Raw genomic sequence first — 27,323 nt, 5'->3', positions numbered from 1 at the left:
GGCCTCTCCCGTTGCGGAGCACAGGCTCCGGACGCGCAGGCTCAGCGGCCATGGCTCACGGGCCCAGCCGCTCCGCGGCATGTGGGATCCCCCCAGACCGGGGCACGAACCCGTGTCCCCCGCAGTGGCAGGCGGACTCTCAACCATTACACCACCGGGGAAGCCCCTAGTATGTCATTTGATTTTATTTTTTTGAATTTTTGAATTTTATTTATTTATTTATACAGCAGGTTCTTATTCGTTATCTATTTTATACATATTAGTGTATACATGTCAATCCCAATCGCCCAATTCATCACACCACCACCACACCACCCTGCCGCTTTCCCCCCTTGGTGTCCATACATTTGTTCTCTACATCTGTGTCTCTATTTCTGCCCTGCAAACCGGTTCATCTGTACCATTTTTCTAGGTTCCACATATATGCGTTAATATATGATATTTGTTTTTCTCTTTCTGACTTACTTTACTCTGTATGTCAGTCTCTAGACCCATCCACGTCTCTACAAATGACCCAATTTCGTTCCTTTTTATGGCTGAGTAATATTCCATTGTATATATGTACCACATCTTCTTTATCCATTCGTCTGTCGATGGGCATTTAGGTTGCTTCCATGACCTGGCCATTGTAAATAGTGCTGCAATGAACATTGGGGTACCTGTGTCTTTTTGAATTATGGTTTTCTCTGGGTACATGCCCAGTAGTGGGATTGCTGGATCATACGGTAATTCTGTTTTTGATTTTTTAAGGAACCTCCATACTGTTCTTCAAAGTGGCTGTATCAATTTACATTCCCACCAACAGTGCAACAGGGTTCCCTTTTCTCCACACTTTCTCCAGCATTTATTGTTTGCAGATTTCTTGATGATGCCCATTCTGACTGGTGTGAGGTGATACCTCATTGTAGTTTGGATTTGCATTTCTCTAATGATTAGTGATGTTGAGCAGCTTTTCATGTGCTTCTTGGCCATCTGTATGTGTTATTTGGAGAAATGTCTATTTAGGTCTTCTGCCCATTTTCTGATTGGGTTGTTTGCTTTTTTAATATTGAGCTGCATGAGCTGTTTATATATTTTGGAGATTAATCCTTTGTCTGTTGGTTCATTTGCAAATATTTTCTCCCATTCTAAGGGTTGTCTTTTTGTCTTGTTTGTAGTTTCCTTTGCTTTGCAAAAGCTTTTAAGTTTCATTAGGTCCCATTTGTTTATTTTTGTTTTTATTTCCATTACTCTAGGAGGTGGATCAAAAAAGATCTTGCTGTGACTTATGTCAAAGTGTGTTCTTGTTAACTCTGCTCTAAATGTTTGATAGAATTCACCTGTGAAGCCATCTGGTCCTGGACTTTTGTTTGTTGGAAGATTTTTAATCACAATTTCAATTTCATTACTTGTGATTGGTCTGTTCATATTTTCTATTTCTTCCTGGTTCAGTCTTGGAAGGTTATACCTTTCTAAGAATGTGTCCATTTCTTCCAGGTTGTCCTTTTTATTGGCATAGAGTTGCCTGTAGTAGCCTCTTATGTTGCTTTGTATTTCTGTGGTGTCCGTTGTAACCTCTTTTTCATTTCTAATTTTATTGATCCGCTTGTCTGCTGATGGGTGGGGCTGGGTTCCCTCCCTGTTGGTTGTTTGGCCTGAGGCGACCCAACACTAGAGCCTATCTGGGCTCTTTGGTGGGGCTAATGGTGGACTCTGGGAGGGCCCACGCCAAGGAGTACTTCCCAGAACTTCTGCTGCCAGTGTCCTTGTCCCTTGGTGAGACACAGCCACCCCCCTCCTCTGCAGGAGACCCTCCAACACTAGCAGGTAGGTCTGGTTCGGTCTCCTGTGGGGTCACTGCTCCTTCCCCCTAGGTCCTGATGCGCACACTACTTTGTGTGTGCCCTCCAAGAGTGGAGTCTCTGTTTCCCCCAGTCCTGTCAAAGTCCTGCAGTCAATTCCCACTAGCCTTCAAAGTCTGATTCTCTAGGAATTCCTCCTCCCATTGCTGGACCCCGGGTTGGGAAGCCTAACGTGGGGCTCAGAACCTTCACGCCAGTGGGTGGACTTCTGTGGTCTAAGTGTTCTCCAGTTTGTGAGTCACCCACCCAGCAGTTATGGGATTTGATTTGATTGGGATTGTGCCCCTCCTACAGTCTCACTGTGGCTTCTCCTTTATCTTTGCATGTGGGGTATCTTTTATGGTGAGTTCCAGTGTCTTCCTGTCGACAATTGTTCAGCAGCTAGTTGTGATTCCAGTGTTCTCACAAGAGGGAGTGAGAGCACGTCCTTCTACTCCGCCATCTTGAACCAATCTCTAGTATATCATTTTAGCTTCTATTTATTTATTTATTTTCTTTCTTTTTTTTTTAAATTGAAGTATAGTTGATTTACAACGTTGTGTTCATTTTAGGTATATAGCACACTGATTCAGTCATACACATATAGCTCTATTTTTTTTCAGATTCTTTTCCATTATAGGTTATTCCAACATATTGCATAGAGTTCCCTTTGCTCTAACAGTTGGTCCTTGTTGTTTATCTATTTTATATATAGTAGTTTGTATCTTTTAATCCCAAATTCCTAATTTATCCCCTCTCTTTCCCCTTCGGCAACCGTAAGTTTGTTTTCTTAGTCTGTGGGTCTCTTTCTGTCGCATAAATAAGTTCATTTGTCTCACTTTAGCTTTTAATAGGCATTGAATGTATTGCACAGTTTATAGGGTCATAAAGGATGAGAACTTCATGTACCAGACCTAGTAGACTGTGACTTGTTCAAGTAAGTGGTTGCTAAGTCTTGGGGTAACATGTAGCAGATCTGAAGGAGATGGTGCAAAAGTTTCTTCCCTGAGATTAACCCATGAATCTTGAAAATCACAAGGAGATGAGATGATCCCGCCATGTTGAAATGAGTTGGTGTGTCCAACTGGCACCTCTCCATTCTTTGCAACGTCATGGAGGGAGGAGGGGAGCTTCCGCTGCCTGGGGCCCTGAGCACCTGCGTCTGAGTCAGCCCCCCAACCCTCAAAACACAGGTACCTCCAGGAGTGTGGACGTGAGGCCCTCTGGGTTTGTGACACCTGGGTTGGATGTTAAGAAGGTGGGCATCTCCTTTGCTTGTTGTTGTTCTACATCTGTCCTGGGGGAGGGCTTGCTTTTTCATATTCACCCAGAATTCTACAATTTTCTTGGACTTGCATTTGTTTTTTTTTTCATTGAAGTATACTTGATTTACAGTGTTGTATTAATTACTGCTGTACAGCAACGTGACTCAGTCATATATATATATATTCCTCTTTTTTTTTCATATCCTTTTCCATGATGGTTTACTCCAGGATATTGAATATAGTTCCCTGTGCTCTACAGTAGGATCTTGTTGCTTATCCATTCTGTATATAAAAGCTGACATCTGCTGACTCCCACCTCCCATTCCATCCCTCCCCCAAATCCCTCCCCCCTTGGCAGCCACCAGTTTGTTCTCTATGTTGGACTTGCACTTGAACTGTAGAGAATCTTGATTAAAACAAAACAAAACAAAACGATTTTGCTTGTCACGAGTCGGATGAGCTGATGAATTAAAGACTTTCCAACATAGGTCTGTGTAATACTAGAATCATCCTCTTGGACTGTACAGGATCTGACCTTGATTGTTCTAAAAACCAAGATGATCTTTGGTGCTCTGGGTATCCCAGCATGAAAACTCCACTGCCCTAAACCTTCATGCAGGAAGAGGCAGGGGATAACCCAGGACTCAAGGGGTGCCGGCCTATGTGCAAAAAGGCGTTCCTAAATGAAATTATTTTGATTTGTATGGGATTGTAAATGCATGTGGAAATGTGGAAAATGTTAAGTGAGGGAGTGTGATTTGGGGGCATTTTTCAGAAGGGACATAGAATCACTCAGCTCAGAGCCTCAGGAACCCTGCATGGATCTGGACAGCTGGAGACTGACATCCATCCCAGCTGAACAGTATCTGGAGAGGGAGAGAATATTAATGAGAACGTTTCTGCTCTCCACTGACCGGCTCAAACTCCAGCAGAGAGTGGGAGTGAAAAGTTGCTCTTGGGACAAGGGTGATTACTTCAAAGGACTAGCTTTACTATTTACTAAAAAGCTCGATGACTATATGGTATTACACCGAACACAATAAAAACACTAGAATAAATAGAATTAGTCTTTGAGCCTGGGTCTCAAAAGTGTTTCAGAGGTTGTCTGTTATTTTTTTCTTTCTGGTTTTAATGGGTGTAGACAGAAGGCAGACGCTTCAGAATGTCATTGTGTTTGTGGCAAACATACGTTTTTGGAGGGTGTCACATGAAGCAGGGTGGTGATTTACCGTTGGAGAACTTAGGTGTGGCTTTCTTTGGAACATCTCACTCTAAAGAATGGGTGTGCCTCAGGCTTTACTATCAGCCAGCATCCAACAGATGCATCTTGTTCAACTCAAAAGGACCCCCAAAAGGATACTATTCTTGTGGGCTTTTCTCTTGTGCACATTTTTCTTTCTGTTATACTGATCTCTGATCTTTTCTTTTTTAAAAAATAATTATTTATTTTATTTATTTATTTTTGGCTGCATTGGGTCTTCGTTGCTGTGCACGGGCTTCTCATTGTGGTGGCTTCTCTTGTTGTGGAGCACGGGCTCTAGGCACGCGGGCTTCAGTAGTTGTGGCACGCAGGCTCAGTAGTTGTGGCTCACGGGCTTAGTTGCCCTGCAGCATGTGGGATCTTCCCGGACCAGGGCTTGAACCCGTTTCCCCTGTCTCGGCAGGCAGATTCTTAACACTGCGCCACTAGGGAAGCCCTGATCTCTGGTCTTATCTTCATCATTTCGCTCCTTCTACTTTCTTTGGGTTTGATCTAAAAAGAGAAACTCTTTCTAGATTCTTAAGATGGAATCTTAGGCCATGGCTTTGCAACCTTTCTGCTTTTCCAGTGAATGCATTCAAGGCCATGAATTTGCCTGTTTTCCCTGCTTTGGTTTCATCCCATAGGTTTTGATTTTTTGTATCTTCAGTATCATTTCTGTGAGTTTTCTGTGGCTGCTGTAATGAATTGCCACAAGCTTAAGACAACCGAACTTTATTTTCTTTACAGTCCTGGAGGCCAGTAGTTTGAAATCAGTTTCACCAGCTCAAAGTGTTGGCAAGGCTGTTCCTTCCGGCAGCTCTGGGGAAGAATCAGTTTCCTGGCATTTTCCAGATTCTAGAGGCACCTCCATTCTTTGGCTAGTGGCCCCTTCCTCCACCTTCAAAGCCAGAATAGCTTCTTCTCTCCTCTCTGATTCTCTCTATTCTGAACATCTTCAAATATCTTTTTCTCTGTTCCTGTCATCACATCTCCTTCTCTGACTTTCAGAGTCATACCTCCCTCTTATAAGAATCCTTGTGACGACATTAAGGCAGCCTAGATAATCCAGGACCATCTCCCATGTCAAGATCTTTAACTTAATCACATCTGCTAAGGCTCCTTTGCCATGTCAGGTTACATATTCACAGGTTCTGGGGCTTAGAACCTGGACATCTTCAGGGAACATTATTCTGTCTACTGTATCATTCATGAAAAATCTCTTCTGTTTTCATCATAATTCCTTCTTTGGTCCTTGGGTTATTCAGAAATGTCCAGCAGTTGAAGAATCTTCAGTCATCTTTTAGCTCACGGGTTTCCAGCCTAATTCCATGAAGGTCAGAGAGTGTATCCTGAATGTGTCTCATCCTTTGAAACGTGTGAGGTTTCCTGCAGACTCAGGAGATGTTCTGTTTGGGGGCTGTGTGGAGATGATCGTTATGTCTGTGGGGTCCAGAGCACAGATACGGAAATCCTGGGTGGCCGGAGGCCAAGGGCTGTCCACGTACTGCCCTTCATGGTCTCTGTCCCCTGGGGTGCCCGGCTTCAGTAGCTGACGGGAGAGAGAACTCTACAGGGTGGTCCATGTCTGTCTGGTCCGGAGAAGGCTCCAGCTGACAGGGGCCGTGGATACAAGGAGTTCCTCCTGGAAGCCACACGCAGGCCACATTTCATTAGGAGGCCAGCGAGGGTGGCTCCGGACAGAAGGCGTCCTCTAGCAGACAACGGTGTCGGTCTCTCCTCCGTGGGACTGGTCACTCTTGCTGAGAAATAACAGGTTAGAACAGGAAGCAGAGAAGAAAGACACAGTGATTGTAGACTCAAGGCTGAGTAGAAACTAGTCCCAGCTGTAGAATGTCTGGTGACTTCTGTAATGAAGCAGACAGGGCGGCTCAAACAATAAACATTTATTCGTTCAGTCCTGGAGGCTGCATGTCCGCGATCCAAGTGTGGGCAGGGCTGGCTCCTCCTGAGGCCTCTCTCTTGCGTGTGTAGACGGCCGTCTTCTCCTTGTGTCCTCACAGGATCATCCCTCTGTGTGTGTCTGTGTCCTAATTTCCTCTTCTTCTAAGGACACCAGCACTACTAGATTAGGGACCTCATCTTAAAAGACCCTATTCTGCAAAAGGACCTTAAAAGATCCTCCTCGGCAAAGACCCTATTTCCAAAAAAGTCATATTCTGAGGTCTTGGGGATGTGGCCGTCCACAACTGGATTTTCCAGGGACACAGTTCAGCTCATCACACCCTCCCACATTTAAATCATCAGCAGGATGCATAGCTAGGTAGACGGTTATGCTGTCGGTTTCCCACTGAATGAATTACATGAAACTTCGCTTCGGGCTCTCACTGTTTCTCTGTGTCTGTGAACCCTTGGACACTTGTGCTGTGCAGACACAGAATCTGAGGCCCCATCTCCTACCATGCAGAGGCACGGCCTCACGGTGGAGAAGGGCTAGGTTTCCTGTGTGACAAGTGGAGACCAGGGGGCTGATCGTTGCATAATTGGTAAGATCATACGAAGCAGATCTTTATCTTTCTGTGAACGGAGTGATGAGTATCCCACAAGGTGCCTTTCCGTTTACCTTGGGGTGTTCACGACCAGATAGCCTATCCCCTTACTGAATTTCCCAGCGTTCACCATGGTGGGGATCAAAAGATTGACCCTCTCTGTCTCGATACAGCTGATGAATCTCCAAAGGCATAAATAAAGGTTTCTTCACTTTGGCTCTGACCACAAAATTCAGAGGGTTCTCAGTGAGATTAGGAAAAAAAAAATAAAGAAGACTGGTTTGCAAATGAAGGGGTTGTAATTTTTCTCCATTTCTTCCACTGTGGGGTGGCTGTGTCTTTTTGATTTTAATTTCCCTAAGCTATAGGACCATAAGTGGAAGTGCCCTAGGCTCTGTTGCTTTGTTTTTTAGATGTTTCAGGAAACACCATACACTTCTCCAGAGTGGCTGTTGGCAATTTACATCCCGTCCATCAGCATAACAAGGCTCCCAGTTCTCCATGTGTAAAACTTCCCTTCTGTTTCTGAGGTCCAAAAGAAGTATGGGCTTCTTTTATTGTTTCCCATTTCTAAACTTCATAACAGAAATCCATGTTGATTGATACTGAACAAAGCATCTTTGTTTCTTTCTTAAACCCTGCTCCCTCACACTGGTACCCAAATCATCGTGTGGCGCACCTTGGACTCAGACAATGTTATATGTCACTTACATCTCAATAAAGTTTGCGGGGATAACTCCTACATCCTAAACAGTTTAAATATTTATGAGAAGCAAACCCTATGTGTAGGGCAGCTATTGGAGTGAGAGACTTTTCAACATCTTTCTTGGGGCCTCCATAAACTGCAAGTGTTGCTTTTCCTTTGGTAGAGGTCTGCCCATCCGTTTACATACAAAATGCCTTTCTGTTATTAAAACAAAGCAGTTTCTCAGGAGCTAGATTTCTGTCTTTGAGGTGATTGACATCATGGTTAAATGTAATAGTGTCCTGAGTTTTGACATCCTTTTAGAACTTAAGTCTAGAAGTTCAGAAATGTTAACTACTGTTTGTATTTGTGTCTTTTGCATATTGTTTGTAGCCAGTGTTTGCTCTTTCTCTCCACTCTAATGAATAGTAATAGTTTAAAAAAAAAAAATGTTGGAGGGATAAAGAAAGGAAAAAAACACGTCCACACAAGGACTTGTATAAGACATCAAAACACATGTTCCCCATGCCCTTATCCCCTCTACAGTGAGATGGGAGGTTTGTCACACAGAAAGGAGAAAAGGGCTCACCTCCTTAGCGAGCAAAGATGCCCGTTGGGTGAATGTGAGGCTGTCGCCCACCCCAGATCCCCAAGGACCCTTGAGAGACCTCTCCCCATTGCTGCCATGGTGACCAGAAGCTCAGCCATGTCACCATGGCCCAGTGACTTATGAGTGTTACACTTGAGTCCTTGATATTTCTGTTTTCTGGACACTTGTGGTTCCCTGGGACATGGGTAGGCCCTGTGAGTTCCACAGCTACAGAAGAGGATGGGGAAGGGGCAGCTGAAAGGAGACCTGGGGGCCCAGCCTGAGGAGTAAGGAGCTAGTCATAGAAACCCAGGGTGGATATCAGATCTGGGGGCCTGATGGAGGACACAGAGGAGACTTGGGGGCTGGTCTGACCCCGGGACCCAGGCCAGGCTGTGAGAGGCAGGGTCAGCCCTGAGCATGGCCCCACGGACCAGACATTATCCATGTGGATTGCTACCAAACCAAGATGGTGAATTTTGTGTATCGGTGTGGCTGGGCTACAGTATCCAGATATGTGGTCAAATGCCAGTCTAGATGTTGGTGTGAAGGTATTTTTTTTTTAAAGATGGAATTAACATTTAAATCGGTGGACTTTGAGTACAGCAGATGACCCTCCATAATGTGGGTGGGCCTCATCTAATTGGTTGAAGGCTTTTAGAGAAAAGAGACTGAGGTTCCCCGAGGAAGAGGGAATTCTACCTTCAGACACACTTCAGACTCAAGCTGCAGCATCACCTCGTCCCTGAGTCTCCAGACTACTGGTCTACCCTACAGAATTGGGACTTGCCAGGCCCCACAATCACATGAGACAGTTCCTTAAATCTTTCTCTGTCTCTCCTATCTATCTATCTAATCTGTAGATAACTATAGATGTATACATCTATCATATATCTTCTCTATCTATCCATCCATGATCTATCTATCTATCTACCTCTCGCTCAATCTATTTCTATTATCTATCTATCTCTCATCTGTCTAATCTATAGATAAATATAGATATATACATCTATCTATCATGTATCTATCATCTATCTTGTCTATCTATCCATCCATGATCGATCTATCTATGTATCCATCCATCCATCCTTTTGGTTCTTGTATTAGCATTCTCCAGAGAAACAGAGCCAATAGGGTGTATATAATAAGGAACTGGCTCCCATGATCACGGAGGGTGAGAAGTCCCAGGATATGCCATCTACTATCTTACAGACACCCAGGAGAGTGAACGATGTAAGTCTCATTCTGAGAAGACTAAAGTCCATCTCAGAGATGGTCAGGTAGAGAGAACTCCTTCTTCCTTACCCAGCCTTTTGTGCTATTCAGGTCTCCAGCTGATTGGAGGATGGGACAAGGCCCACCCACCCTGGGGAGGGCCATCTGCTTTCCTCAGTCCATTCATTCAAATGCTCATCTTGTCCAGAAACACCCTCACAGACACACCTGGAATAACACTTAACCAAATACCTGGGCGCCTTGTGGCCCATCAACTTGACACATAAAATTACCCACCTGAGTCTGTTTGTTTGGAGAACCCTGACTTATACCTGAAAGTTCACAGAAGCAAGACCCTGGACGACCTTCCTGATTCCTCCCAGTGCAGAGGGAAAACACATGTCTCTCTCTGACTTCTGAGACCCTCGCCTTCAAGAGAACCCTCCCACCTCCCACCAGAACACCCACATTACCCTCCCGCCATGCCCCCTAGGACGCCAGTGACAAGACTCTCAATCAATGGCAGAATCAGGTAACTTCAAAGCAACGGCGTGAATTGGGGCAGCGGAAGGGACAGGGTGACCAAAAGATGCAGTTTTCCTGGAAGCATCATAGACTCAGGGGCCCCGGGAGTCAGGCAAAGCCAAGATCTGTCCTGGGGAAGGTTCAAACCAGAGGCCATGTGGGTCCAAGGAGCCCTGTCCCACCATCACGAGGCTACTGGCGACCCCTTCTCACGCACAACCTACCACCTGCCTCTGAGCAGAGCCAGGAAGGTTTAGAAAGTGGGGAGTTGGAGGAGGTTATCCTGGATGGGGGAGCTGGGCTTATCCCAGAAGCCATCCCGTGATCGTGGAGGGTGAGAATTTCCAGGATCTGACGTCTACAATCTACAGACCGATCACTCATGGACCAACATTGGGACCCCACCAAGCCTCAACACCAGAAAATCGTCATTGAGCGGATAATCAACGTTGCCTAATCTACCGTGTGTCCTGGGATGGAGGCACGGAGCTGATTCAACTTTCAACACCAAAGAGTGCCGGTATACCCATTGTATGGATTGCTAAACCCAGGCTCGGAGGAGCTGAGGACACACCATCGATAGCCGGTAAACCTGTTTCGTGGGTGGACACCTCTCGTTTGTGGAGTTTTATATCTATAGAGGCTCGTTTATTAGTACAGCGTCCTTGTGCTGAGAAAGTGGTGTTTTTCTTCTTTAACAGAAGAGGAAATTGAGGTTAAGTCATTAGGTCATGGGGTGGCCGTGGTCAGACATACAGCTGGGGTTGTGTCAAGATCTGCATGGAAGATGCAGAGCCACACGGGTCCCTGCCACACACACACCTCCTCACGGTGAGGCCAGACCATGCATGGTCCATGTCATGATGCTAGAGGTGGCCCCGTGGTTCTCACCTCCCACCACCACGGCTTCACACAGGGCCAGAGGGAGCCGCTGATTCAGTCTCGTGGCAGAGCCCCGGACAGACTCCCTGTGGGTTTGGGGGAAGGACCAAGGGCTGGTCATGGTCAAAGTACATTGGATTCGGTCCAGCTAACTCTGATTTTCTGGTCAATATTAGAAGTCCTGGCATCCCTCAAAACCGGGGGCAGTCAGCCCACGAGATGCAGCTGATATTGTGCTTTAACTAGGCTGAGTACCCATCGAGGGCTTTCAGCAATCTGGTCCCCCAGGGGACACTTGGCAACGTCTGGAGTTGTTTCCAGTTGTCACAAGTCTGGAGGGGGAGGTCCTACCAGCAGCTGGTGGGTGGAGACCAGGGAAGCTGCTCCGCCCCCCACAGGGCCCAGGACGCCCCACATCAGAGAGCCACCCAGCCCCACATGTCAGGAGTGCCGAGACTGAGAAACCCTGACCTAGCATGAAAGACTCTATCTGTCTATCTGTCTGTCTACCTACCTATCTATCTGACATCTATCTATCATCCGACTATCTATCTATCCATCATGTATCTATCATTCATCCGTCTATGTATCATCTAAGTATCTACCTATCATCTGTCTCTTTATCTATCTATCTATCCATCCGTCTATCCATCTGTATTGGCATCCATTTATCTACCTACCCATCCATCCATATCTCTATGTCTAACCATCCATCCATCATTTCTCCCTACACCCTTTCATCCATCCATCTATCCATCTACATATTCATCCATCTATCCATCTGTCTCCCTATCTATCTATCTCAGTGGTTGATAACTGGGGGTGACTTGGCCACCCAGAAAGACACTTGACAATGTCTGGAAACATTTTTGGTTGTTACAACTTGGGAGAGGGTCCATCTGGGGGGTGGAGACCAGGGATGTTTCTCAGCACCCCACAGTGCACAGGACGCCCCACATCAGAGCACCATCTAGCCCCAAATGTCCACAGGGCTGAGGACAAGAAAGCTGGCCTGGGTCATAATTCACTGGATTCGATACAACAGACTCTGATTTTCCATGACAACACTGTTGGGTGTTCCCTGAAACGTGAGGAAGCCCCAGTGTCCCTCAATGTCACCGACGGTCAGCCTCTGAGATGGAGTCATGTTCCTGTTTACCCAGGTGGGCGTCCATGAGCTGCGGTTAGATAGATCCCCTGCGTGGGGTCACCCTGACCATGGCCGGGCCATCCTGGGCGGGAGGGCAGGAGTGGCTGGTGGTCCGATCTTCATTATGGCCCCCAGGTGGCGTGGGCATCTCAGGATCAGTCTGCGGTCACTACTGTTAGGACTGAGTGTAGGACGGCGGGGCCAGGAGCAATGGCAGAAAGACTCAAGACCACGGTGCACAGGGAGGGAGGGGAACTGAGGCCGGGAGGCGCAGGGACCCTCCCAAGGGCACCTGAGTATCTCAGGGCCGGTCTCCTCCTCCAGCCTTCCTTTTGGACCCTCTCACTCAGGGCCCATCATAGGACATGAGTAAAATCAACAGGACGCGCCAGGAGGCTTGGTGGTCACAGGCCTTGTAGGTCTCCTTCCAGGGTACAGTCTAGAATACGAGTGTCCTGGGGCTGCTCTAGCAAGTGACCCTAAACTAACTCCCTCCAGAGGCTCCGGGGGAGAGTCCCTCCCGCCTCTTCCAGCTTCTGGGGGCTCCAGGCGTCACTGGGCTTGTGGACGCGCCCCTCCCGTCTCTGCCTCTGTCTTCCCGGAGCTTCTCCTCTGTGTCTGGGTCTCTCTTCTTCTGCCCCTTAGAAGGACCCGGTCATTGGATGTAGGGCCACCCTCCTCCAGGAGGACCTCATCTCAGACCCTTCACTGCATCACATCTGGAAAGGCCCTGTTTCCAAATAAGGTCCCGCTCCTGGGTTCTGGGGGTCAGGACATGGATGTGTGCTTGGGGACGTCCTTCAATCCCTTACACCAGGGTAATCAATTAGTTCCATTTCTCAGGACTGTCCCCATTTTAGCCCCCAAAGCTCTACCCCCCTGGAGCTTCCTGCTTCCCAGGCAAATCGAGACAGCTGGTGACCGCACACCTAACACGCAGACTGTAAGGGGACGGCGTGGAGACCGTGGGCTGGTGCTAGGTGAGCGGCGAGGAGGTGGCGTAGGGGCTCCGTGCACACCTGGGGGACAGGTGAGTGTGGCGGTGTTGAGTGGGAGCTGGCTTGTGCTTGGTGGGTGTGAACCTGGACATCCGGGGAGGCAGAGACCTCCAAGGACAAGCTGTAAGCACCACAGATGTCAGCCCTCACGTGGGGGAGCAACCAGCCCCCGTCCCTCCCCTACGGAAGCCCCGGCACGTGGCCTGGGGCTGATGGGCCCCCGCCCCCCAGAGTCCGAGGACAAAGGATAGGCACTAAGGAAGTTTTCTGATGCTCTGGGTAAAATGGAAACCACTTTCGGTGGAAAATGAGGGTCTGTAGCTAATCCGTGCGCTGCGCTCGGGCAGAGATCAAATCCTCCAAGTTGGGGTCACTCTGCACGGGCACGGCCTTTTCGTGTTCTCAGGGGAAAGTGTGCTCTGCTGTCTCAGACCCAGGTGAGATCCCCTGATGGTGGGGCATGAGGCCAAAATGTTCGCAACGTGTCCCCAATAATCTCTTGCCCCCAGTAATCTTTCTGAGGCCCAATATTTTCTCTGGTCCTCTAGTAGTCTCTGGTCCCCAATAGTCTGTCTGGTCCCCCAACAATCTCTCTGGTGCCCAATATTTTCTCTGGTCCCCCAATAATATCTCTGATCCCCAATATTCTCTCTGCTCATTAATATTTTCTCTGCTCCTTGGGAATCTTCCTGGCCCCTAATCTTCTCTCCTGTCCCCAGCAGTGTCTCTGGTCCCCGATATCCTCTCCGGTCCCCCATCATCTCTCTTGCACGGTCCGTTTTAATCATTGGCAACGTGGACACAGATGTTTTTACAGAGCAGCCAGCAGGGAACCTGGCTGTGAGGCACCTCAGGAACCCGGAATCAAAGCCATGGCCGCACAGAGCCCCACGTGCAGAAACCTGGCCGTCCATCATTTGCATGACTGTTTAGAAACGGCAACGGCCGCGTTTATTCAGAAGGGAGACGAGTGAGCTCAGTGAAGGAAACCAGCCAGCCGAGGCCGGGGAAAGGCACCTTGTGGTGGGGATCTCAGCAACGCCCCTTTACCGGCTTCCTGTGAGTGTGACTCAGAACCTTCCAGAGCTCTCGGAAGCTCAAACCCCCCTTCAGAGAGTTTATAGCCCGGGATGAGGAAGTAAGAGCAGGGCTAACGTAGCGGACAGTTATTTCCTTTCCTCTGTCTGTTTTTTTAAACGCAGATACAACTCACCATTTCAAAGGGAATCATTCAGTGGTGTTGGCTGCATTCGCCACGTTGTGCAGACGCGACCCCTACCTAGCGCTAGCACGCTCCCTGCACGCCCAAGTGGACGGGTATTTCAGCTTTAAGTACTGTCGACAGACAGAATGCGCAGAATCCCCGTGCACGGAGGAATCAGCATCATCACAGGCGTAACGATAGCAGGCAGTGTAGCCCACGGCCTGGGTGGCTTTGAGAAGGCCACGAAGCCGCCTGGCGCATCAGTGTCCCCATATGTAAAGGGATTTAGACAATGCTCTCTGAGGGACAACATGAGGGTTCCACGAGCCCATCTGAGCGCCAACAATGGCCCTGCTGGGAATCCCGCATGATTTGGGATGAACTCCCCAAGGAGAATGACATCTGTCAGGGCCTTGCTCGCCACCAGTGTTGAACAGATAGACGGATCTCACGCAGTCTTCACAATGACCCCATGAGGCAGTCTGCGGCCAGGGGTCCGTGAACTAGAGAGGGACTCAGAGTGGGGGGCGCCTGAGCGGGGCCCCGGGTCTCCACACATCCAACGCACCCTCTCTCCTCCTCTGGTTAGGATGAGTAGCACAGGGTTTCGTGGAGAATTTGTTTGAGATGTATTGAAGCCCAATACCTGAGAATGTGGACTTATTTGGAAATAGAGTCTTTGAAGATGTAATTAAGATGTTTACGATGAGGTCATTAGGGTGGGCCTTAATTCAATATGACTGGCGTCCTTGTAAGACTAGAAGACGCACAGAGAGACACAGAAACACACAGACAGAAGAAGGCTGTGGGAAGACAGAGGCAGAGATTGGAGGGAGCTGATCGTAAGCCAGGGACGCCTGGAGCCTCCAGAGGTCGGAAGAGTCAGGAAGGACCCTCCCCCGGAGCCCCGGAGGGAACGCAGCCCTGCAGAGACCTTGATCTTGGAGTTCCGGCCTCCAGAACGTGAGAGGATAAAATTATGTTGTCTCAATCCGCCCAGTGTGTGGTAATTTGTATGGCTGTCCCAGGAAACTAATTCAGGGGAATTCATGGGGAACCAGTCTCATCTCCTGTTTTATCTGTCCACTCATTCATCATCCATCTATCCATCTGTCTATCTACACACCCATCCATCCATCCCTCCATCCCTCCACCCATCCACCCGTCTATCCATCCATCCATCCATCCATCCATCCATCAGTCCATCCACCCATCTATCCATCATCCATCCACCACCCATCATCCATCTACCCATCCATCCATCCAACCACCCACCCGTCTATCCATCCATCCATCCTTCAATCCATCCATCCATCCATCCATCCATCCATCCATCCATCCATCTACCATCCATCCATCCACCCATCCACCCATCCATCATCCAACAAACCGTCAGTGAGCTCATGCTGATTTATGCCGGCCCCTCACCTACAAGGTCACAGCTCATGCGGGCACCCAGCCCATTTGTTTCCTGTGGCTGTGCCTGAGGGGTTATCTCTGATCCTATCCCACCACGTGCCTGCTGGCTGGTCTGCCCCGTCCCGAGTGCAGAGATGGCCTTGCCCATCCCACCGCTGGCACACGCGCATGTTTCACGTAAAAACCTGGAGACCGGCGCCTCCAGTGGCAGGGTACTCGCGGGAGAAGATGCGAGTGGCAGATGGGCAACGCCTGCGGCAGGGAGTGACCAGGCAGCTGGGAGCTGCATCACCTAATCCACCCACTTCCTCTGTTCCCTTTATAGCACAGGATATTACAAAGAGTCTTCCTACTGGTCCTGGTTTGTCAGGAAAATGCCACTTGTTGGAGCCCATGTTTGGTTCTTGGGCAGATAATCCCACGGGACGGGGATGACACATGCTCAAGCCGGGGCCCTTCCTGTGGACTGGTGGGCATTAAATCCTGACCCATTTGCCCTGGGACGCGGCCTGCCAGAGGGATATTTGTTTATCCTATACACATGATCTCGTGCCTATCACAGGGTCTTTTTAACTTTAATTATTATCTTATAGGAACAGGAGCGCACAGATAAGATTGAGACAAGGGAGAAAGTGGCCCAGGATGCCCTGACCCAGCCTGGTTCTCTCCCTGAGACCCGGGAGATGGGACCTGGCCCTGCTTCTCCCCCCAGCCCTCTGGCTGCACTGTCCCTTGACCCTTCTTGTGTTTTTCCGGGTCGTCCTGAATTGGGGGCAATTCTGCCCCCCAAAGGACACCTGATAATATCTGGGGGCAGTTTGGGGGTGTCATACTTTGTGGGGCTGCTACTGACATCTGGTGGGTAGAAACCAGGGATCCTGTTTAATACTCTACAGTGTGTAGGACACCCCGAGAATTATCCTGTCTAAAATGCCAGTAGTGTGAGTTGAGAGCCTTCTATCTATCTATCTGGCTATCTATCCATCTATTATCTACCAATCAATTAATCAAACTACCATCTGTTTATCTATCATCTATCTATATTTTTCTATTATGTATGTATCTATATTTATCTGTCTATATAATTTATTATCTATCCATCCATCTGTCAATCTATCATCTATGCATCTATCATTTATTTTCTATGTATTTATCTATGAATCAAAAATCTCCTACTTGTCTATCTACCCATCTATCAGCTGTCAGTCTGTCTACCATCTATCTATCAATTATTTATTATCTACCTAATTTATTTATAATCTATTTGTCTATCTACCTAACATCTACTCATCTGTCTATCCATCAGTCATGTCAATTGATGTATCATCTATCTATCAACCATCTGTCTATTTATCGATCATCTAATTTATCTATCTATTTACCTGTCATTTATCTGTCATCTATTCATCTATCAGTGGTGAGTGATCAGGGGTGACTTTGCCCTCCCACCCGGGGACATATGACAATGTCTGGGGACATTTCTGGTTGGGGGAGAGGGAGCTCCTGGCACCTGATGGGTGGAGACCGGGGAGGTTGTTCCACATCCCACACTGCACAACAGGACCACCCAGCCCCAGGGTCACTCGTGCCACATCACAGAAGATGGGTCCTGACCCTGTAAATGTGACCCTTGATTCTTCCCCAAGACCCCCTCGCCCCTCTCTTCCTGCACCCCCTCCTTCTGTCAGGGGTCCCATGCTCATGCTGCGCCCCCATAAACAACGCCCAGCCACCCCCATGACTACTCAAAGCCCAGGGTCCACACTCTCAGCCCCCTGCCCATTCATGAGCCTCCCTGGGGGTCAGGCCAGCACCACCTGGAACACACACAGCCCGGCCCGCCCCTCTGCCCTGCCTGGTCCACACCACCCTCTCCCCAGCCATGCGCCACCTCGGTCCCTACCTCCTGTCTGGCCCCGTCATCGGTCAGCGAAGCACAGATTCCGTTCAGGACACCGTTGACCCCATTGACACCCCTGTTCCGGCACAATGGCCCTGCCCAGAGCTCTTTCCAAAGCACAGTCCAGCATCGCCAGCCATGTCGGAAGCTTCCACAGCTTTTCTGGGCCAGCCGCTAAAGTCTCACCATCCTCCCGGGACCATTCTGTCCAATGCGCCCCAAGCCTCCCTCCACCCAGAACACACCCCCCATCCCCCCCCCGGCTCCCATTCATGACATCCTTTCTGCCACAGCCCTGCTCTCCCAGCTGTCCCACTCAGCCCCGGCAAATGCCTCCTCTTCCAGGAAGGCCTCCTGGATTCCTTCCCGCCCTGAACCTTCGTGGCCTGCATCTCCCTGTGTGGTCTTTCTATTCCCCGGAAGTGCTCAGCACCACGACAGGCACAGGGTGCCTAGTCCACTGCCTGCATCAACTGTCCAGGCCAGCGGCTGGACACTGAGTTAGGTAAAAGGGCCCTGGAGGGCAAAAGTCGGTGCAAGTTTCCCATTCGGCCCCTCAGAGGCGCCGTGTGCTTGGCCGAGTTCCAGCCTCAGTTTCCCCACCTGGGATGTGGGGATGATGACGGCGAGGTTAGGGTTGGAGGAGACGGTCCACGGGCAGCGTGTGCATTGGGGTCGATGCACACACAGTTCTGGTTCACAGCACCCATCCACAGACGCCCTGGCTCTGGCATGTTGCCCTCCTTTTGCCAAGGAGCCTGGGACGGAGAGAGCCAGCTTCTGCCCCTCAGGCCTGGCCACCTTCCCCCCAGCAGGAAAACTTGCACAGAACGGCAGGCGTTGCTCCCTCACCCAGGCGCCCACACTGATGTGGCCCCCAGGTCCCAGCATGGACACAGCCCCCCAAGGTCCCGGCACAGACGAGGCCTCCTGAGGTCACAGCAGATACACAGTCTTCCGAGGGCCCAGGACAGATGTGGCCCCCCAAGGTCCTGGCACAGACGTGGCCTCCAGAGGTCACAGCAAGTACATACCCTCCCCCAGGTCCCGGCAGGAACATGGCCACCCGAGTTCCCTGCATGGCTCAAAAGCAAACCCAGTCACCAGCTGCCTTTCAAAGCATGGCTTTCCCTAGAATAAGGCAGACCCTGCATCCATGGGTCTGTCTGTCCAGCCAGGAGGGTGTGGACACGGCTGCAGAATTTTCCCTGGGGGTTCCCAGTGCTGACCCCAGGGGACGCACTGGGGGAGCCCACCCTGCAGCCCCTCTGTGTGCTCATTCGCCAGGTCATGCCTCCCCGCGGTGCAGTGTTGGCCCTGGGGGGCGTGGGTCTGTGGCTGGCGCCGGGGGCCTGGACAGCTGCCAGCGGTCAGGGAGCAGGGCGAGGTGTCAGGGGAGCATGGGGCTCCCCGTATCCCGCACGCCCAGCCCCTTGCCTCCGGGCCAGAACAGGGGTGTGGGCGGCAGTCCCCCGCTTCTGCCGGCTGGTGGCCACACCTACGGGCGGGGAGCAGACAGGCACAGGGCTGGGTGAGAAGCCGCACCCTGGGGACCGCCATTCTGTCGCTAACCCGTCACTACCCACACCCCCTGCCCTGTCCCTAAGGTGACAGCACAGGCCTCCGTAGGGTTGCCCGGGGGTCTCAGGTGGCCTGTCGAGGGTGGTCCTGCCCCTGCGCCCTCCTCAGTCCGTGTGGCTGAGCGGGGATATTTCAGAAACTACAGCCCAGGTCTGGAGGGTCCTCCTGGCTCTTCCCACGGCCCGCTTCCTCCTGGAGGGGGAGGGGGTCGCCGGGACTCAGGGACAACGCCCAGGGATTGAAGGCCCCTCCCTCCACCAACGCTGGCCTTGGCAACGCCCCAGCAAATGAAAACACCATTCTCGCGCCGTGGAAGCATCTTAAACGGAGAATACACGCGCACGTCCGGCCCAGCTGCCCCCTTCAAATCCAGCCGCTCAAAGGGCTTCCTACGCGGCCATGCGGGGGCGGCCCTCCGGGTCTTGGTTCCTCCTGGCTCCTGTCCGGGGCCCCGCTTCTGACCGCACACGCTGAGCGCACGTGACACCACGACAGACGGCAGAAAAAAAACCCACCTCGCTTTGGAAGCGGAACCACACGCTCCGTAATTCCTCTCGGCCGGGCGTGATCCGAAGGGTGCAGACGGCTGGTGTGCACGGCCGCGAATCCCCGGGGCCGCCGCCAGCCCGCGCGTGCGGCGCCCCTGCTTCCCAGGCTCGTCTGGGACGGTTTGTAAAATGCACCTAGAACTCGGGTTTCTGGGTGAGCCGGGGCCTGAGAGCTGATCTGAGGTCTCACGGGGGGCCCTCAGCGGCCGGAACCGTTCCAGGCTCAGCCTCCCGTCCTCCCTCGTGCCTGGCCGCCTTCAGCGCTCACCTGTACGCAGGTGCGGTTTCCTGAAGGAGTTTGCACAGGAGAGCGTGTCCCGAGCGTCTCCCCGCCAAGTGGCCGTGCGTGTCTTTCTACAGGTTTTCCTGTTCTGTCTGCACCGCGGAGACGAGAACGCACGGAGCCCGCCTCCCAGGCTCTCACCCCGTAAGACCCCCCCCCCCCCGCGACCCTCCCTGTTGCAGACAACGCACGTCAATAAAGAGCAGGCATTGAACGCACCTGGAACGGCCGGGGCTGCTGTAGCGGTGCGCGTCTGCAGTGTAGACGCCGCCGGGACTGGATCGGAAGACGCAGCAGCTGTGCCTCAGGGCCTGGTGTCAGGAAGCGGCGTCCCGCTGCCCACGAAGGAGCCGGGGTGGGTGTCGGGGCGCAGCCCCAGTGCCAGCATCCCCGCCGTCTCTCGGGCTAGGTGCGCGCGGGGCATGACGCGCCGGCTGCACCCTCGCCGGCTGCAAATCCTCCAATGTCCCCCTGCCGGGCTCCGGAGGCTGCTGTGGAGACCCAGGGCAGGTGGAGAGGAAACCCGTTTTGAAATTTCCTGTGTAACGTCTGTTTGTCTGCTCGCTCCCGTAGTCCAAACCCGCCGGTCCCCGTCCTATCAGCGCGCGCCCTGCCGGGGGCGGGGTGCCGGCCCCCAGAGCCGCGACCTCAGGGCTCGTCCTGTCCCGAGGCGGCTGCGGGGAGACCCTGCCTCTCTGAAAGGGTTTGCTGCCTGCAGACCGGGCCGGGAGGGAGGGCCCAGTCCGATGGTGTAGCTGGCGGTGACCTGAAGTGGATTCCCAGACGGAACAAATAAATGCCTGGGATTTTAAATTTTTTTACGTTTTAAAAATATGCTAAGCGAACTGACTTCCTCTTGCAGGCGAAAGCTGGGTGCCTGGCGACCTCTTTTGGTCTTGCAGCCAGAAGGTGACCCGCCCGGTGACCCTTGCCCGGACACTGCCCTGGGGGGGCCGGGGGGGCGTGCCCCTGACACATGTTCCCCATCCACCCACCCACCCCCGATGGAGCGGGGTTCACGCCTCCCGGGCCGCGTCCTCTAGGGCAGAGAGGGAGCTGGGTGGCCGGCGGGGCGCACGTGCGCAGGTGAGGATGATGACTTCACAGCCAGGCGCGCTGTCATCGGAAAGAGGCAGCTGCTCGAAAGCCCACCCCCACACCCCACCCCCGAACCAAGGTCCAGCCCTGGCGCCCGGGGGTCACTTGGAAGGGGGAAAGAGGGTGGTGATTCTCAGAGATTGTGTGCCGGGAGGTCATGGGGGTGGTGAATTCGCGAATATGGAAACGCTGTTCCCGGGGAAATCCAGGATCATCTATTTACAGAGTATGGAGGATGTATGTACCCCTAGGCATCTGTTGTCTGTCGATCAATCATCTATTTACATTCTATACCTGTATCTACGTTTATCTATCATTTAATTATATTTTTCTATCATGTATCTATCGTCTATATCTATATATTGATCTATTATCTACCTATCAATTCTCTACTTATTTATCTTCTATCTCTATATCTATCATCTATTATCTATCTATATCTATCCATCAATACGCCTGCCTGATGACATATATCCATCCATCCATCCATCTTTCTATCTCTATATTTATCTATTATCTACCTATCAGTGATCTTTAGATATCAGATGATATTATCTACCTATCATCTGTCTTCTGTCTTTGATATCTATTATCTACCTATCCATCCGTCATATCTATCTATTATCTGTGTTTCTATTTGTCATCTATCTGTATCTATTTATGTATCATCTACCTATTATCTCACATGTATGTATCAGTCACTTTTCTATCAATCATTTATTTATCTATCTGCCTGCCCATGCACACACATAACCTTCCACCCATTCTTCTATCTGTCTACCCACCCATCCATCAGTCTGCCTACCTACCCATCCATCCATTCATGCATGCGTCCATCCACCCTTGCATCTATCACCGCTTATGATCTATCTGTCCATCTATCCATCCGTCTGCTTACCTATCCATCCATCCTTGTATCTATCACCACTTATTAACTATCCATCTATCTACCTACCTATCTACTACCTATCTATCCATCCAGCATCTCACTGTGTATCTATCATCTATCTGTATCTACCATCCAGCAGTCCATCCATCGATTTATACATATCATCCTTCTATAGACTGTGGTTCTCCCATGTGGCAAGTTCACAGCTAATGGTGGTGGGTCGGCCCCTCAGAGAGGACCTGGCCCCGGGCTGCTACGGTTCTGGGCACCACCAGGGAAGTCCCTGTTTCTTTTTAAATGGCCCAAATGTAAAACGGAAGAAAAGAAAGGACAATGGTGCACATGTGCTGGGCATAAGTGTCAGAGGAGAATTTAAAAGGTCAGTAAGTTGTGGGTAATGATTGGAACTGGGTGAAGGTATATGGGCTTCCGTGCGCTATTCTCTGGTTTGTGTTTGAAAGCGTCTGTGTTAGCTCAGCTCAGCTGCCATAACAAACACCACAGACGGGTGGTGGCTTAAACGTTAGACATTTATGTCTCCCAGTCCTGGAGGCTGGAATCTGAGATCCAGGCATGGGCAGGGCTGGTTCCTCCTGAGGCCTCTCTCCTGGGCGTGTAGACGGCCGTCTCTTCCCTGTGTCCTCACGTGGTCGTCCCTCTGTGTGTGTCTGTGTCCTGATCTCCTCTTCTTGTAAGGACACCAGTCCTATGGGATCAGGCCCAACCTAATGACCTCATCTTAACTTGATCACCTCCATAAAGACCCTGTGTCTGGAGTTCCCTGGTGGCGCCGTGGTTAAGAATCCGCCTGCCAATGCAGGGGACACGGGTTTGAGCCCTGGTCCGGGAAGATCCCACATGCCGTGGAGCAACTAAGCCCATGCGCCACAACTACTGAGCTTGTGCTCTAGAGCCCGCAAGCTACAACTGCTGAGTCTGTGTGCCACAACTACTGAAACCCACATGCCTAGAGCTCGTGCTCCACAACAAGAGAAGCCCCCACTCGCTGCATCTAGACAAAGCCCACACACAGCAATGAAGACCCGACACAGCCAAAAATAAATAAATAAAATAAACAAATTTATATTAAAAAAAAAGAATTTGAGGAGGGGGACACAATTCTGCCCATCACCCCTGATATCTAAAGGTTCCACCTGGTGAGTTTGCACATGATTTCCATTTTCAAAACCATCCTTTCTCATCAAGGCTGAGGAATCCAAAGTAACTTTTGGGAGGTGGGGTTGGGGAGGACAAAGTTCAACCTCTAAGGGGGCTGACTCACTGGAAGGCAGATTCGAGAGGAACTGTTCCCTGGTGTCCATGGCTGATTTCAGGAAACCGTTACAAGGTTCCTGCGGAGGTGGTCAGGTTGGAGGGGCCATGATGGAGTTCCTCATGGGAAATGGGCACCGTGCGTGGGAAAGGGGGCAGGTGGATTGGGCCGCAGGGCTCAGGTGTGCCCAGGTGTGGCCGTGAGGTGGAGAGGTCCTATGAAGTCATGTGGAGAAAGAACCACCTGGTCCAGGAGATGGTGGATGGGATCGTTATCTACAGGATGCTGCCCCGGCCATACAGAGGATGCTGAGTGATTAACTTCACCATCCTAAGGTCAATTCTCTCATCTCTAAACAGACCAGGTGGAGTTTACCTGAATCCGCTGTCCCATCAGCTCCAAAGTGTGCAGGTCTAAGGCAGACCCATGCCAAGAAAGAAGTTTTTTAAATGATGCAGCCAATACCTCAGAATCCTGATGGGCTGAAGAATGGGCTGAAGGCGTCAGAGACCCTGCCCTGGAGTGTAGACCTGTGGTGAACACACATTGGAACATTTTGTCTGTAGCGGGGAAGCAGGTACATATGTAAGCTTTGAGCCCCATGTGGTGTCTGCTGAGATCACTGGACTCTGCCATTGTGATGAACAATGTGGTGCTGACACCACGACAGTGTGGTGGACCCAGCACTGTTCCAATAAAACTTTATTTACAAAAGCAGGTTGAGGGCCAGATCAGGTCTGAGGGCTGAGTTTTGGAGCCCTGTTCTGTGGCCCCTGTGGTGGAACGGCGAAGTCCCCTGTGCAGAGGCCACACGCGGGGGGTTAACATAGGGCCATTCGTGAACCCCATGTGTTGGTGGGACGTGGTCTGTGTGTGCCTGGTGGGGAAAATGGACTCATCTTCCTGAGGATCCGCTGACTGTTTTCCCCAGTGGCTGCTCCATTTCGCCTTCCCACCCACTGTACATGAGTGTTCCGATTTCTCCACATCCTCAGCTTGCTTCTTGGTTTGCCTCTGACACAGACGGACCCCAGGACTGGCCGCAGTGTAGGCAAGGTACCGGCTCTGGGAAGTTCAGAGGCTCCATGGCAAATGGCCCCTGGTGCCCCTTAATTCCCACAAGGCATTAGGAGGGTGACAAACAGCCCCAATGGTGCCACCTGCATGCCTGATGCTGGACCCACCCTGGTTGACCTTCATCTTCTAGGGTTTTCATCCGAGAGATGTGCCCCATCCTGTCCCCAGCGAACAAAACTGGGGTCCACTCGCCTGCGTGCAGCAAAGCCAATCTCCTGACCCTGGGTTGTGGTGAAGGAAAGCACAGCGTGTATTGCAGGCGCCAAGCAAGGAGTCCAGGCAGCTGGTGCTCAGAAGACCCAAACTCCCTGACGGCTTTCAGGGAAAGGGTTTTAAAGACAGTGAGGGAGTGGAGCTGTGGGCTGTGTGATCAGCTGGTGGACATTCTTCTGAGTGGTTGGTGGCGAGGTCATCGGGAGTCCACATCATCAACCTTCTGGTCCCAGCTGGTCTGGTGTCTCCATGCTGGCGAGCAGCATATGAAGGTAACTTCTCCCACCTGGTGGAGGTTTCAGTATCGGCAAAACAGCTCACAGGATTCAGCTCAGAATATGATCTACAGCCCTTGAGGAGGAACTAAAGGTCCTTGACTTTGTTTTATGGCCAAACTATTATTATTTTGTCTTGCTTGACTGTTTTCCTTTCTTCCTGCATTTTCTCACTTCTCTGATTAAATGTATTCTTTGGAACTCGGAAGGCCTCGGAGGCTAAAGCTTTTCTACAAATGAGAAGGCATGCGGAGGACATTGCAGGGTGGTGGTGGTGGGGATCTGTTCCCCTACAGGGTCCTGTTCGGTTAGAGTGGGGAGAGAGAAGTCCATTCTCCACGTGGTGTGAGATTATTTAGTTGCTGAAAAACACTTTAGGATGACAGGATGGCAATGTGGCAGCCACCCGAGCCCCACAAACCCCCAAACCCCAAGACCCATCCTCTTGGGGTCTTTCCAGCAGGTGGAGGGTCTGCGCTCCATCCTGGCTTGCTGGGACAGCGGTCCTGTCTCCAGCAAACAAACATGGGGTGCAGGAAGAGAAGGGTGATCTGCCACTGGAGAGGGTCAGACCCCCCAGGGTAGACGCTGATGCCATCTGGGTTGAGCGAGTGCCCTGAGCATGTGTTAGGGGAAATCCAGTTGCCCACACTTCCTCATCCAAACCACAGAGATCAGACCCACATGCCGGGTCACAGCCCCAAGCCTGCACTTTTGTTCCCACCCCCACTTTCAGAGCAAAGCCGACCCCAAGAGGCAATGAAGCGAGGCCCCGGTTCTACAGAAACCATGATTGGCTTCTCAGGAAGGTGGGTCCCTGCCCCACGGCCTCCTGGTCTCTGTGCAGCCCTGGGTGGACCGAATGGTGCTGAGAATCTGGTGAATGCACAGGAAAAGGAAGGGACACACCCTCCAGCTCACACCACAACATCAGGTCCTCAACTTCTGGGCCGGTTGTTTCCCTCCAGAGGCTGGTACTGACAAAACCTCAAGAGAAAAAACAAGCTCATGGGTACGGGAGGCCCAGGGAAACCGTTTCGCTTCCCCATAGCCCTGGCGTGAGGCCAGGCTGGGCGGTCTCGGTGTGTGGGTGATCCTCCAGCTTTAGGGGGTGTCAGAAAAAGCTCTCGGCCCCATTAACTGGGACCCAGGAGGCAATGACTCTGTGTTGTTCAAGCAGCATGATTCACAACAGCCCAAAGGTGGAAACAACCCAAGTGTCCATGGATGGATGGGTGGGTGGATGGATGGATGGATGGACGGCTCCTTGGATGGATGGATGGATGGATGGATGGATGGACGGATCCTTGGATGGATGGATGGATGGATGGGTGGATGGATGGATGGATGGATGGATGGGTGGATGGATGGATGGACGGATCCTTGGATGGATGGATGGATGGATGGATGGATGGATGGGTGGATGGATGGGTGGATGGATGGATGGGTGGGTGGATGGATGGATGGATGGGTGGGTGGGTGGATGGATGGATGGACGGATCCTTGGATGGATGGATGGATGGATGGATGGATGGATGGATGGATGGGTGGATGGATGGGTGGATGGATGGATGGGTGGGTGGGTGGATGGATGGATGGGTGGGTGGGTGGATGGATGGATGGATGGATCCTTGGATGGATGGGTGGATGGATGGATGGATGGATGGATGGATGGATGGATGGATGGATGGGTGGATGGATGGATGGATGGATGGATGGGTGGATGGGTGGATGGATGGATGGATGGGTGGATGGATGGGTGGGTGGGTGGATGGATGTTGGATAAACAGCACGGGGTCCATCCATACAGTAGAATATGACTCAGCCATGAAAAGGAGTGAAGCTCTGACACAGGCTACAACGTGGATGGACCTTGAACACACGATGCTCAGTGAGAGAAGCCAGACCCAGAAGGACACACAGTGTGTGATTCCACTGATAGGAGACGTCCAGAACAGGCAAATCCCCAGAGACAGAAAGTGGGTTCGTGGTGCTTTCTGTGGAAGGGGAAGGGGGATGACTTAATGGGGACAGAGTCTTCTTTGGGGGGGATGAGAATGTCCTAAAACTAGATAAATGTTGTGGTTGCACAGCACTGTGAAAGTGCTAAGTGCCTCTGGACTGTGCGTTTTAAAGGGATTACTTGTATGCTATGTGGATTTCCCTGTAATTTAAAAAAAATAAAAAGAATCAGACGGACTGGCCTCCGTTCATGGGAATATCAGCTGCACCAGGACCTTCAGGTCTCCCACTGGGCCCCCTCCCACCCCGAGCTGAGAGCCCAGAGCCCACCGTTGGGATGGGGGAGTGTTTGATTCGGCAATAAGGTCCCTCTGGCATTCGTATGGTCCTGCAGAGCAGAGCCAGGCTGCACACAGAGCTGATGGGACCCTGGAGGTCGCTCTCTGGAAACAAAAAGTAAAACTGACAATGGATGGAAAATAAATAACCTGCTTTTGACTCACCCAGTTTTAGTTTCTACGGCCCCATCAGCGTGAGCTCCCCATGAGGGTTTGGGACATTGCAATGCTGATCTTGAAACCAAAAGCAAACACCAGGCTCTGTGGGACGCCCAAGGCCCACCTGCACTTGGCTGGCCTATCGGGATGTGTGCGGGCTCCCAGCCAAGGACACAGCCCCGAGAGAGCAAACCCTCACCTGCCAGGCCCGTGCGTGCCCTCTGG

The 27,323-nt window shown here is 51.2% G+C and overlaps 1 protein-coding gene across 6 annotated transcripts in view; it reads right to left on the bottom strand.

The window, feature by feature from the left end:
• The window catches only part of LOC101337115 (P2Y receptor family member 8), a 50,131-nt gene extending 29,781 nt beyond the window's left edge, over positions 1-20,350 (bottom strand). For 4 of the 6 annotated variants that reach the window (XM_073799661.1, XM_073799660.1, XM_073799662.1 and 1 more), the window contains exon 1: positions 19,499-19,605. The gene's annotated coding sequence lies outside the window, so the exon portion shown is untranslated. Of the gene's footprint in view, positions 1-19,498; positions 19,800-20,033 lie in introns of those variants that run through there. The other 2 variants (XM_033849549.2, XM_019944770.3) reach the window with 2 other exon arrangements.
• Between the last annotated feature and the right edge of the window lie 6,973 nt (positions 20,351-27,323).

Source organism: Tursiops truncatus, chromosome X, assembly GCF_011762595.2.
Source record: "Tursiops truncatus isolate mTurTru1 chromosome X, mTurTru1.mat.Y, whole genome shotgun sequence".
Classification (NCBI taxonomy): domain Eukaryota; kingdom Metazoa; phylum Chordata; class Mammalia; order Artiodactyla; family Delphinidae; genus Tursiops; species Tursiops truncatus.
Note: the sequence above shows the minus strand (reverse complement) of the source record. Positions and strands in the feature narration are given on the sequence as shown.